This window comes from Schistocerca nitens, chromosome 4, assembly GCF_023898315.1.
Source record: "Schistocerca nitens isolate TAMUIC-IGC-003100 chromosome 4, iqSchNite1.1, whole genome shotgun sequence".
NCBI classification, from domain to species: Eukaryota; Metazoa; Arthropoda; class Insecta; order Orthoptera; family Acrididae; genus Schistocerca; species Schistocerca nitens.
The window spans coordinates 333,091,287-333,104,645 of NC_064617.1; the positions used below are offsets into that span (position 1 = coordinate 333,091,287).

General features: G+C 39.6%; 1 protein-coding gene across 3 annotated transcripts in view; it reads left to right on the top strand.

The window, feature by feature from the left end:
* LOC126252941 (glycoprotein-N-acetylgalactosamine 3-beta-galactosyltransferase 1-like) overlaps positions 1-13,359 on the top strand; it is a 508,856-nt gene that overhangs the window by 127,490 nt on the left and 368,007 nt on the right. The window contains exon 1 of one of the 3 annotated variants that reach the window (XM_049953947.1): positions 3,820-3,841. The exons of the other annotated variants lie outside the window; for them this stretch is intronic. The gene's annotated coding sequence lies outside the window, so the exon portion shown is untranslated. Of the gene's footprint in view, positions 1-3,819; positions 3,842-13,359 lie in introns of those variants that run through there. 3 annotated transcript variants of the gene reach the window in all.

Genomic DNA, 13,359 nt, shown 5'->3' on the forward strand with positions numbered 1-13,359 from the left:
ATACGACGGCATCGCACCAGATTAGATGAATCTGTTGAAGAGCACGTGACTAATGGGCATGTGTGTAGTGTGGCGTCATGTTTGTGTTGCATGATGACGAGAGAACGAGGAAACTTCATGGCACCACCTCTTCTCCTCTTCCTGCACAAACTATGGCGGTGGAAATCAGGATCTGAACCAGGTGCTCTCGAGTCAAACGCTAGCTCAAAGGCGTTCTTTGGCTGCCACGGATACTGAGGCTGGTTGCCACTAAAATGATTACAGTTAACTCACCTGTGAATTACTAGCTCTGTAGGTAACGAATTTGTTATAGTACAGAGATCATACTGGGAGAGAAAGAAGTTTCTAGCTGTCTATCCTGAGTTATGTTAACCCGTGATTTCAGAAATTATCACAGACACCCCATTTTGGAGTGAGTACTTGGAATGAGCTACTGTCGCTTTCTTTCCTCATTCTGATACAATCCGTGTTAGTATTCCATCTTTCATGGAAATGACTTCGACAGAACGTCAAAACTTAATTTTTCCAAATTTTGGGCTAGGGGCATATTTATTAATAATGCTTTGTCTTCAGTCACAATATTTCAATATTTTGAGTACTGTCCAACGCGTTTCTGAGCTACAATTCCACTTTAAAGGACTGTATAGACATAATGGGCGTTACATCTACTTCAGATTTTTACGTAACAGTAACAGAACGACACAGTTGTTAGATTTAACGAGAGAACTGTCTCAGGCGAGATTATTAACAGAAACGCTAGAAAAATGAGAGAAATGAAGTACTGTAGCGTATTATGCGCATTTGACACATAACATTCGTCTTCTACATTGGTGAAAAACTTCCACTTTTCCACTCATATTTTGAACGATTTAAAATGCTTCCGACGGCACTACATGATTCAAATGACGCATACTTAACCTATCTTACAGTGATGTGATGGATTATTGAATTATGTATTATTTCCATTTACATCGATTGACGAAATAATATAGAAAATTAAAAAAATACAAGAGTGACAGCTAACAATTTTAGTTCTTACATTCCTACATCTTCAAGAAGAGAATCGATATCCTTATTAACGTACAGAGTAACTCAAAACCTCATTAAAATTTAATGATTCTGTTAATTGTGTAGTTTGCACTTGTTCAGGTTGTATAATTGCCTGAGGAAGAGACAGTCAGAGAGAGAGAGAGAGAGAGAGAGAGAGAGAGAGAGAGAGAGCAGGGTGGGTGGAATGAGATAGAGATAATAGGGTATGTTTATGTTTGACAGAGGGGTAAGAAAACTGTGTTCATTGCTTCTTGTGAGGATGTTGTTTTACCAAACAGTCATTACTATCTGCAGACAATAATTTGTTGTATTCACTACCTGTCTGTTCATTCAGCACGTCAGTTGGTCGAAAAATCTCTCGACTGTGTATTTATAGTGTATCTTGTAATTGAGTCTTGTGCCTGAGCTTTGTCTATGGCAGATGGTGACATCTTTACAGATGTCTGGAAGGCTGTGTTTACTATTATAAAGGTGAGTTGGCATTGCAGATTTATGACGTACATTTACACGTAGTGCTGACATGTGTTCATTATATCGCGTGGCAAATGAGTACTTCTCAGGGTTGTGATGTTACAAAATAAAAGTGATGTTGTTATTCAATGGAAAGTTGGAAATTGAGATTTAGCTTACTGTTTTACCAATCACAATTGGCGTAAGAATCATGGATTGACCATTGTCATAAAATATGGCATTATGAGATGTGATTAGTTTTTACTTGCAGTTTCGCGTGGCTTGAGGCAGTCACAACTAGCGTGCTTATTGATTAAGAAATCGCATTATAGTCTTTCTAATTACTTCATGATCGTAGATACGATCATACCCGGTTGTGAAGTTATTGTTATGACAAAACAATTTCCTAAGGGACCAGAAAGTTCTTAAGGGCGCAAAAACAACTGTAACATCACACAAAAGGGAAATTCAATATTAAAGCTGATGCAAGAAGACGATAAAACAGTTTTCTTTTTATCAATGTAACACGCACATTGGACTGCTGATCTCCGTGTCTGTAATCTTAGCAAAATGCATAATTAAAATGAAAATAATACTGAGGAGATAATAGGAATGAGCACTGCTAAATGATTCATTATTCCCAGAAAAAATATTTATTATAACTAAAACATATATCGTACCTTACGCTTAGTACTACAATGACAGTAGATTTTTATGTCTGTTTAATGTCCATTGAGCGCTCTTTTATATAGCCATTGTCTTCTTTGAGTCGCTCGTGCGTCGTCACGGTAAGTTATAACAGTTCTTTACACTTCACTCAAACTTAGACATAACACGTTTATATACATTTAGCAAATAATTAGATCAGACTGCCACAAATCGGCGTCCGTATTACTCAAGAAAAACAGTAGAAGTCTCTTTAGCGCTCAAGGCTTCATTTGTTCTCCAGCGAACAAAATAGTGAAGGGTCGCATATCTATCCGTATTTTTTCTGTTTATATTGCCGCCCAAAGACGACGAATTACACTATTTAGAAAATTCCACCGTCGCCATGCGACGCCTCATTATACATTAATCATTATTTACAAACAAGTATTTGCCTTCTGGCTGAAAGTATTAACTACTCGTATTTGCTGTTTTAATTAAGTCAAAAATAGCGAATATCACATTGCCTCCCATGAGGAGAGAGGGAATGCCGAAGGATTACCTCGATCCTCATGTCCTCATGAGATATTCGTGATTTTTGGTGTGACATTTACATCATGTTACTGGCGTACTATGTACATAAATTGAAATTACATTTATAAACATACATCAGATATTTATCATTTTTCAAAATAAAGTTTTTCATTCTTTGTTCATCAGTCACTTCATTCCATAATACGAAGATTAACATTTATGTGCATATTTAAGTTTGGTCCATATTTGCTTATAACAATAAGTGAACGTTCGTTTCGCTCTTCAGGGGATAGAATTCAGAAATTACTTTCTCTTGAGCTTAACAACTAATACATGAGTACAGTGAGTGCTTATTTTCACTAAACTAGAGTGGACAATGTTAGAGCATCTGTTAACTCATTGTGGTTCAATTACAGTCTAATAACGTAGCACTACACTTCGTGATGCTTTCACTTTCTGTGTTAGCTTCTACGGCGTTCATCATGCAGTACATCTGTCCTTTCCACTGTGGTGTCAGGAATTCAAGTGGCTTCCCGGGTTTTTTATTTACAATATGAAACAGAAGAAGTGGAAAATTATTAGTATAACTTAAAACCTATTGGATACATTTGTTAAGGATCGGGACTGGTCTGGAGTTTAGGGTCTTCCTATAGTGCACATTCATTTTCTTTGTCCATCAAGAGACAGGATTATAATTCATTTTAGCAGTGTTCAGGAGTGCCGGTATTAATGGCTTTAAGGCCTGAGTAATCTAACAATCTACTTCTCACTCATCTTAACTTCAACTCAAGAAAATGGCTTAATTTACGTATGTAAATGTAGTCACACAAGTGTACAAATGTCTTTCCTCCAGTATGTACGATGGAAGTCATGGCGGTTAGCAGTTTAAAGTTTGGATTGTTTCGTCACCCACACGTCAGCCACTCACAGCGGCTGCACAGTGTTGCGTGAGCTCCAATACTCAGTATCCGTTCGCGCTCAGGCTGTAACAGAGCTGCTGGTCGTCGATTGCTCCTTCTTTTCTTTCTTTTTTTTTTTTTGTGAACTTCGTATCACACGAGTGCATCGATACAAACACCTCGCGCGCGTTTTCCATCGGAGGAGCCGGACACTGAAGCTGCCTCCATACTTCTCTGTCAACTGCCTCCCATGAGGCTCACAGGTAAGTGACGACGAATGTTTTAGCTGTCGCTGCACTTAGAACAACACTGAACTTGGCGTTGCACTTGTTGTCGTAGCCTTGACTTCTTTTTACACTTGCAGTACAACACTACCACTAATATACAGTGAACAGTCATTTTTATTATGCACGTCGCACTTTAGTGTGCATCTCCACACAGCATTCGTGCTTAGTTCCTTCGCCGATAGAGTTCATTTACAAAACAATCAATTTTGCGGGTTTCCTCCATTGCTACAGAAAGACTTATATTCTACTATTTACAAAAGATCACTTACGAGCTAATATTTACAATTAATGGTCACTCCTTTTGTTAAGTCCAGTGAACAACTGCTTTATGAATGGACTCTTTATATCTCAAGGTTTACTTTCGCTAGTGAACCTAAAAATATTCTTTCAAACTTTCTTTTAAGGGCTCATCTCCTCATTATGAAAACTACAGATTTCGCAACACTCGTTGCATTTATTCTTTATTGCACCCAAGATCATTTTCTACTGCCACGCAGCATATCTACTACTTAACGAGTACGCATTTAACGCTGAATCTTTTTTATTTTTTTTATTTGAGGGCAGACTGGATAACAATAGGTCTCCCTCATCGCTTCATGTACTCAGCAATCGTTCTCTGTTAAAAAAAGTAGGGTAACGCGTGTCTACTATTTTTCGCATGAATGGAATTACCGACAGTTCACTGGGTTTACGCAACCGGTCCATAACAAACATTACCAAAGCTAGCGAAGTTCATCACGCTACGTGTCTCATTTCTCATAAGCACTGCTTTGCCTCGAAGCACACATGCCTTTTACAAGTCGACCCTTGGTCTGGGTTAATGAACCAGGATCAAAAGGAACGGGCACAAGGAAAATGGATTTCATAAGAGAAGTGTCTTAGGAGACATTTTTGCAATAAAATCCGCATATATAAATTTCAACCTCTTTCATTACAGCATGCTTTGCTACTTCTACGTCTTACTCTTGTTATAGTCAGTATTAATTTAAATATCACTGCATTGCTTGTTCTTTAGATTAGCCTTCAGTTAGGGTATTGAATGGTCGCTAGATTACACTACAAATCTTCTGAAGATCTTTACTTGGACTTACTTATGATACAGGGGGCTTGCTGTGTGGTTATTTAGTACCTTGATTCTACTGAAATCAATTCGTCAGCTAACATTCCTCATATACTCTTTACATTGGGCTCAGATCACAGGGAAATAGTTTACTTTCATAGCAATTAATGGCATCGTGGAGTACTTACGCTACATTATTGATGCTTCATGGTTTGCCTCTATTTGTACTGTATTTCACCTAACTTAGTTTACTACAGCTTATTGTCTCCTTGCGTGAACACATGTGGGTTACCACTTGTTTTTCCATTTAACAGCACGCTTTAACTGAACTTTAAGCTATTTCTTCTACTCCTGTCCACTGTCTGGAGTGTTTGAACATGTACACTTTTTTTTTTTAAGCAGGTAATTTGGGCTTTTACAATAGAACTTCAAGTACTTACATTACTAAAAATAAATCTATAAATCTTCTTGTACCTTGAGAGAAGTGCTTATTTACGCATCCTCCTCCATTTCTCACCTTTACATATTTATATAGATCCTGGCAATCACCTCGCAAGCACATTTTTTTTATACTAACTTAAAGCTAAATTGAAATTCTTTCTGTAACCTTAATTTCCTGCTTCAGCTTGTTGAAGAAATATCAGTTCATGTCCATCACTATAAACAATTTTTTCATACATAGCATTTAATACTTAAAGTTTACATGTAGTAGCCGTTACCATGTAGTCAGTGCGCTGTTCAACACAATACTTATCATTAACAGTTCACACAAGGAAATTTCCAGTAAGCAAGAGGCAGGAAACCGAAACAGATTCTATCTGCAGTTGGAACTGTGTCTGTAAACTAACTCTCTGTTTTCAATAGACCAATCGCTCCCGATATGGAGCAACCCTGAATCGGCAATGATAAAACTTTTGAAACAGAAGACACGTGTCTGAAGAGACATGATGACATCACATTGATGTTTGCTCCTGTATCAACAATGGCTGTGACAGGAATGTTGGCAATAGAAATCTTAATCGAAGCCTGGACCTGTTCATCATAAATGTCATTAATGTCTTGAGCTTCTAGGTCAGGTGCAAGGTCATCTCGTAAGTCGGTCTCATGGTCGTACCGTATCGCATTAACATACTCAAAGTATTCGTTAGTACTCCCACTGGAACCGGCAGCGACCTCTAGGAGGCTGAAAGGCGCTGCCTCTAATTTTCCGCAGGATGCTTAGTCTGTTTGTCATTCATGGCCTTAAGTGTTTGTTCCGTTTCATATTGGTGCTGGTTATGTGGTACAAATGCCGGTGTAAAGGGGTAAAATCCACTGGGTGCATTCACTTGTGAATAAAATACTTGAGACGGCTGCTGTCGCCCGATCTTTTGGTTGCCGGCAGAACCATTTCCTTGTGAAGGAAAGTTCGCATTTGGTACCGTTTGAAAGTTGTTCCGCGGTCCTCTATTCTGTGAAAAGTTGTTCTGATGTGCTGGGTGGTCTCCGCCTTGCCAATGCCACTTGCTATTTTTCGACCTATAACTTTGATTGTACACTGGCCCATTTAAAAAATTACCACTAGTTTGTGGAGAATTTCCATGCTGCTCAAGCGCAGAATTAAAGGGTGGGTTTCCGTACTGATGTTGTACCTGGTGGTTGTAAATTGGGTGGTATCTCTGCTGATTACTGTAATTGGTTTTCTGCTTCCGTTTAAAGTTATTGCCGTTTGCGTTTTCATAACGGCTGGCAGGTTGGCAACAGCGGTCGCAGTAGCTCGCTCTCTCCTTCGGCGCATTGTTGTCCGCGTGCGATGCATTCTGCTGGCTGCCAGGGAAGAATTTGCCGCTGCCAACCTTGGGGCGCACATCCTCGCTAATTAAATCTAAGGAATCCAGCACAGAAAGGAATGCATCCGTGTCTTCTTCGGACACATTTACTAGTTTCTCTCTAATAGACATAGGGAGTTTGCTTTTGAGAATCATAATTACGTCCTTGGAAGAAATCGGAGAATCCCAAAATTTAATTTTTGCTAGATACTTCTCGAAGTATCGCCGGAGACTTCCATGCTTCTCATTGAAAATTTTCGCACCATACACCTCCTTCCTTAATCTTTGCTGTACCCCATTACTCCAAAATTTTACCAAGAACATTTTCTCAAACTCTTCATAATTCCTACACATGTCTACCATTTCCGTTCCCCACAATGCTGCATCACCAGAAATAAAGCCAGTGACGAACTGAATACGCTGTCTGTCTGTCCAGCTCCTGGGAAATATGCCGGAAAAATTCTTTAGGAACACGATGGGGTGTATTTCTCGCTTCTGCGGATGAAAAACAGGAAAAGTGCGATGCTTAATCACACTTTCCTCTTGCATTAAACTCACGATTGTGGGCGGATCATTTATTTTCCCTACTCGGGACTCAACAGGACTGTTGTTTTGAATGTAATCAGGCGGTGAATGATAAGGAGTTGACTGACATTCGTCACCGTCTAAAGAGTTGTTCCCTATAGTTTGCGTATGCGTGTGCGGATTTTCTACCCAGTTTCTCAGCATTCTGACTTCGTCCACTACTTGCTGCTTCCACTCGGGAAGATCCCGTGTAAGTGTTCTCCGAATCTGTCCCAATTCAGAAACCACTGTGTCTCCCGACTTACCAGGAGCAGCTAAGATTTCATAAGTTACATCCTTTACAGTCTCCCTAAGCTCCTCCCTGACCTTCTTTTCGATAAAAATATCTTTACCCTTTATCCATTCACCGTAGTGTTCCGACAATGCCTCCGTGTGTGCTTTCACGGTGCTCTTAACCTGTTCTTCAATATTGATTGAGTCTATCTGACTCGACAGATCCTCCACTACACCTTCAATGTCAGATACTGCATTTCTAACTGAGTTTATTTGTTTGGTAGCTGCCTGAATTTTTGTGTTTAATGTTCCAGATACTTCAGCTATTTCACTTTTCACCTGTTTCTGCATTTTCTGAATTTGATCACTGATCTTAGTTTGCATCTCACCCAAATGGGTATTTAATTCAGCCGTAATTTCTTTATGCAGATCTGTTTTGATTGTGCCTAGCTGTGTTTTTAATGATTCGCTTACAGCATCTAATCGGGCGTTAACAGTCTCATTTTGTGTTTTTATAGTCTCATTTTGTGTTTTTACTGATTCGCTTACAGCATCTAATCGGGCGTTAACAGTCTCATTTTGTGTTTTTATAGTCTCATTTACTGCGTCAAACTGTTGTTTCAGCATTTCCATTAACGCACCGAGGTCATTTGTAGCTGCAGCGGGAAGAATTTGGACTTTAGGGTCACTTTCCCCTGTTACAGACATGGTTAGTTAAGTTTCCACACGGGAACCTACCGTTCGCGATCGTAAAGGGTATGGAATACTATTAACGTCTTCACTCCCGTCTCCTGTTGTCACCTGTCTCTGTTTACTATCTGCCATTTTCGTCAGTAAATCACGTGCTACGCAAGGCTTTCGTCGTTTGTCAGTGACGTGGTGAGTCCGCTAAGAGCACCGCTCTCGCGTGAGCAACAAATGAAATTCTATCTGGCGAGAAGACAAGATGGAACCTAAACGTTTCAGACAAATGAATGAAGATGCTCTTCACTGCAAATTGCACACACTATCCACCATGTTGAAAATGTAATACTGCTATACTAACAATGGGGGAGAAATAATTTCTATCATCAGACTACGAAGAATTTTACTTTGAAAGATAAAATAAAGCAGATTTTCTATAGCGGGAAGGAGATAGAAAGGATGTGGATCGACTTGGAAAAGCAACGTTGCTACTGAAGCACTACACTGCGTATGCAAAATTCTGACTTACTTTTTGATGGCTTGGTTTGCACTAGGTTGTCTCAGCAAATTCGCGTCTCTTTTCTTTTCCTTTCTCTCGATAATTAAACTGCGTTATCGACCAGCGTATTTTCTGTCTTACTCACAGAGAGGTGATGTGTACATGAAACGACAGAACATTTATTAACACAAGCACATAGAAAATTTTCCAAGTATATGAACTAATTTTTGGTCAAGTCCCTGTTCGGGCGCCAAGTGTGATGTTACAAAATAAAAGTGATGTTGTTATTCAATGGAAAGTTGGAAATTGAGATTTAGCTTACTGTTTTATCAGTCACAATTGGCGTAAGAATCATGGATTGACCATTGTCATAAAATATTGCATTATGAGATGTGATTAGTTTTTACTTGCAGTTTCGCGTGGCTTGAGGCAGTCACAACTAGCGTGCTATTGATTAAGAAATCGCATTATAGTCTTTCTAATTACTTCATGATCGTAGATACGATCATACCCGGTTGTGAAGTTATTGTTATGACAAAACAATTTCCTAAGGGACCAGAAAGTTCTTAAGGGCGCAAAAACAACTGTAACATCACACAAAAGGGAAATTCAATATTAAAGCTGATGCAAGAAGACGATAAAACAGTTTTCTTTTTATCAATGTAACACGCACATTGGACTGCTGATCTCCGTGTCTGTAATCTTAGCAAAATGCATAATTAAAATGAAAATAATACTGAGGAGATAATAGGAATGAGCATTGCTAAATGATTCAGTATTCCCAGAACAAATATTTATTATAACTAAAACATATATCGTACCTTAAGCTTAGTACTACAATGACAGTAGATTTTTATGTCTGTTTAATGTCCATTGAGCGCTCTTTTATATAGCCATTGTCTTCTTTGAGTCGCTCGTGCGTCGTCACGGTAAGTTATAACAGTTCTTTACACTTCACTCAAACTTAGACATAACACGTTTATATACATTTAGCAAATAATTAGATCAGACTGCCACAAATCTGCGTCCGTATTACTCAAGAAAAACAGTAGAAGTCTCTTTAGCGCTCAAGGCTTCATTTGTTCTCCAGCGAACAAAATAGTGAAGGGTCGCATATCTATCCGTATTTTTTCTGTTTATATTGCCGCCCAAAGACGACGAATTACATTATTTAGAAAATTCCACCGTCGCCATGCGACGCCTCATTATACATTAATCATTATTTACAAACAAGTATTTGCCTTCTGGCTGAAAGTATTAACTACTCGTATTTGCTGTTTTAATTAAGTCAAAAATAGCGAATATCACAGGGTGTGCATTGTGATATTGTTAATACCCGGTTGCTTATTTTTATCAGTTTTGTTGCAAATGTGAGGAAATACATGCTTTATTTTATTACCTGTGTACCGGCTCATTTGAATACCATAATTTTTGAACTGATCGACTACTTTATAATAAGCTCTTCCAGTGAATGAAATGAATGTCTTATTTAACAAATATTTAACGAAGAAATTCGCCAAATAACGGCCCAATTAAGAAGTTATTTTATTTTCGCTACCAGTATCGGCAATTCATTATGCCGTCTTCAGGCTCCATACGCACCTCTAAAAAATAATCGATACTGGCATAATGGGACCTTATGTTTCTGGACGTTGTGAATTCGTACCTCAGTTGCTGCCTTCGAAGAGTGGATTGCAGTGCCTTATGGTTTTAGTGTATGTTGGCAACAAGTGTGTTGGTTCACCTCTACTTTGTTTCTTTTTCATGTTATATTTCCTTTTTTTATTTTTCCTTTTTTCCTAGCGTGTCTGAAAGAGGTGAAGTCTTAGTGACGGCATTCGTACCTCAGCTAAATAGCTGCTCGATGTACAGAAAGTGTACTTCTCAGGGTGTGCATTATCCTTACATATTATCCGCGCACAGCTCGGCAAGATTTGAAAAAATAAAAAACGAAATCTGAAATCTCCTGGTAGAACGAATGTTCTCGTTTAGAATACGACTTTCCGGCTGTGAAGCTGTAGATGCCGAAACCGTCCGCGAGTAATTAAATAGTGATGGCTACGAATCGGGATTTGAGCAGCTAAGTGACGCTGAGATCTACATCACTGCACGGGTAACCCGTGGCACAACCGTAGTTGCAGGCTGCCTAGACTAACAGCCGTCTGGGACAACAAAAATATCTGTCAAATACAAAAATGTTTTCAATATTTCATACTGTTATTGATCGAATACAAAAATTTAAAATGTCATAATCTACTCATTAGGCGTTATAATTTTATGTTAAAAGTTCAACACAGTAAGACAAGCATTACAGTTCGAAACAGTGTATATGTCTTGACAGAGTGTAACTGACGCCACACGAATTAACCAGACTTTGAGAACAGAGGACTTAACTACAAACATAATTTCAACCCTTTACGAAACTTTTTCTCTCTGACACTCCTCACAAAATAATGAAACGAAAAAAGTTTATCTCTCACCATATATTCTCTGTTCGTGACGTAAGACTTTAGCATCAGGCATGATGTTTTAGTTTATTAAATCTTTACTAGTAACTCTAACGCAGTACAATTCGTAGACACTATCCCCATCTATCACTGAAGGCGCCTGCAAACTTATATCGTTGCACAACACACAGACCAGGAGATATGACGTCATAACCATTGAGTTGTGTGAGAAACTAGCCTCCCTTACAATAGAACGAAAATCACCTGAAGTGATGGTCTGGTGTGCCATTTCATTTCATAGGATGACCCCCTTGCTTGTCATCCGCGGCACCCTTACAACACATTGATGCGATATTATACTCCCCTCTTTGTCGCCCTTCATGGCAAGCCATCTTGGTCTTACATTTCAGCGAGATAACGCCCGCCCGCACATGGCGAGCGATTCTACTGCTTGTCTCCGTGCTTGCCGAACGCTGACGTCACCAGCAAGGTCGCCGGATCTCTCCCAAGCTGACAACGTCTGGAGCATTCATGGGCAGGGCCCTCTAACCAGCTCTGGATTGTACAGACTTAACGCGCCAATTAGACAGAATTTGGCACGTTATCCCTCAGGAGGATATACAACAACTCTGTTAATCAATGCTGATCCCAATAACTGCTTGCCAAAAGCCATAGGTGGACCAACGCGTTATTCACTCGCTCAATTTATGAAGCTCTTTCTTTTGAATAAGGAATTCAGTTTTTCTGAATTTTTAATAAAAAAAATGGTTCAAATGGCTCTGAGCACTATGGGACTCAACTGCTGTGGTCATCAGTCCCCTAGAACTTAGAACTACTTAAACCTAACTAACCTAAGGACATCACCCACATCCATGCCCGAGGCAGGATTCGAACCTGCGACCGTAGCAGTCGCACGGTTCCGGACTGCGCGCCTAGAACCGCGAGACCACCGCGGCCGGCAATTTTTAATCATTTGTTTGTTTGAGCATGTACAACACTTTAACCGATTTCAGTCCCATTCGGCCAATTAGCTTGTAGTACTTCGTATTCTTATTTTTGTCTTAAAGTGTATTTTCGATTGTCGGAGTCTTTGTGTTATCCGAGCAGTCTTCGGTTTGCGTAAACCCGAATAACCGGGAGCTTGCAGTGTTAGTTTGGTGTTTGACTGCAAAGTGACAAACTTAAGTATACATCAAGTGCGTGTAATTCTGGAGGGAAAATCATGTGTGTAGCCCTGTGTGTCCTGTACTTACTGCATAGATATAGGTCTTGCAGGATACGGTGGTCGATCCGCAGTGACCAGTTTTCTTCCAAACCGCTGGCCAAATTTATTCGTTTGCTCGGAAGGGGAGACCGATGCTGTTTGCCGCATTTCGGCCGGTCACAGATGACAGAATCGAGACGCGCACCCTGCAATCTTTCTCATACGATTTTACAGAAACTATTCAGAAAAAAATCATGTTTGATATACTTATATCTTCATATGTCAGGTTCATGACAATGTGCCCATCATTTCGTTAACGGTCATAGTTATTGTGATATTTATGTGAAACTAAGACTACGCGAAATTCGGCAAAGCGTGCAATGAAAAATAGAGGTCGCTATGATTTTGCGTTTGGTGCACATTACATAATATGTTGATGCGTATGAAATTTAGCTAACATATTGAATTTTTCTTTAGACATAGGTAGAGAAAATCTAAAAAGGGAAATGGATAGGTTAAAGTTAGATATAGTGGGAACTAGTGAAGTTCGGTGGCAGGCGGAACAAGACTTCTGGACAGGTGAATACAGGGTTATAAATGTTGTGGATTGGCAGGAGAGCCAACCCACGGAGTTTGGAGGAAGCCGAAAGGCACGCGTTTAAGCTCACGCAGGCTGACGTGAGGTCTGGAACAGGACAAGGATTTAGAACTTACAGTAACGGACGCAGATGGAGGAATACTTAACTTTAATCCATTAATGTTGAACGTAGCTCTTGTCTGTACATTCTTTACAATATCAATAGCAACTGATAATGGCGCCTTGCTAGGTCGTAGCAAATGACGAAACTGAAGACTATGCTAACTATCGTCTCGGCAAATGAGAGCTTATTTTGTCAGTGAACCATTGCTAGCAAAGTCGGTTGTACAACTGGGGCGAGTGCTAGGAAGTCTCTCTAGACCTGCCGTGTGGCGGCGCTCTGTCTGCGATCACTGA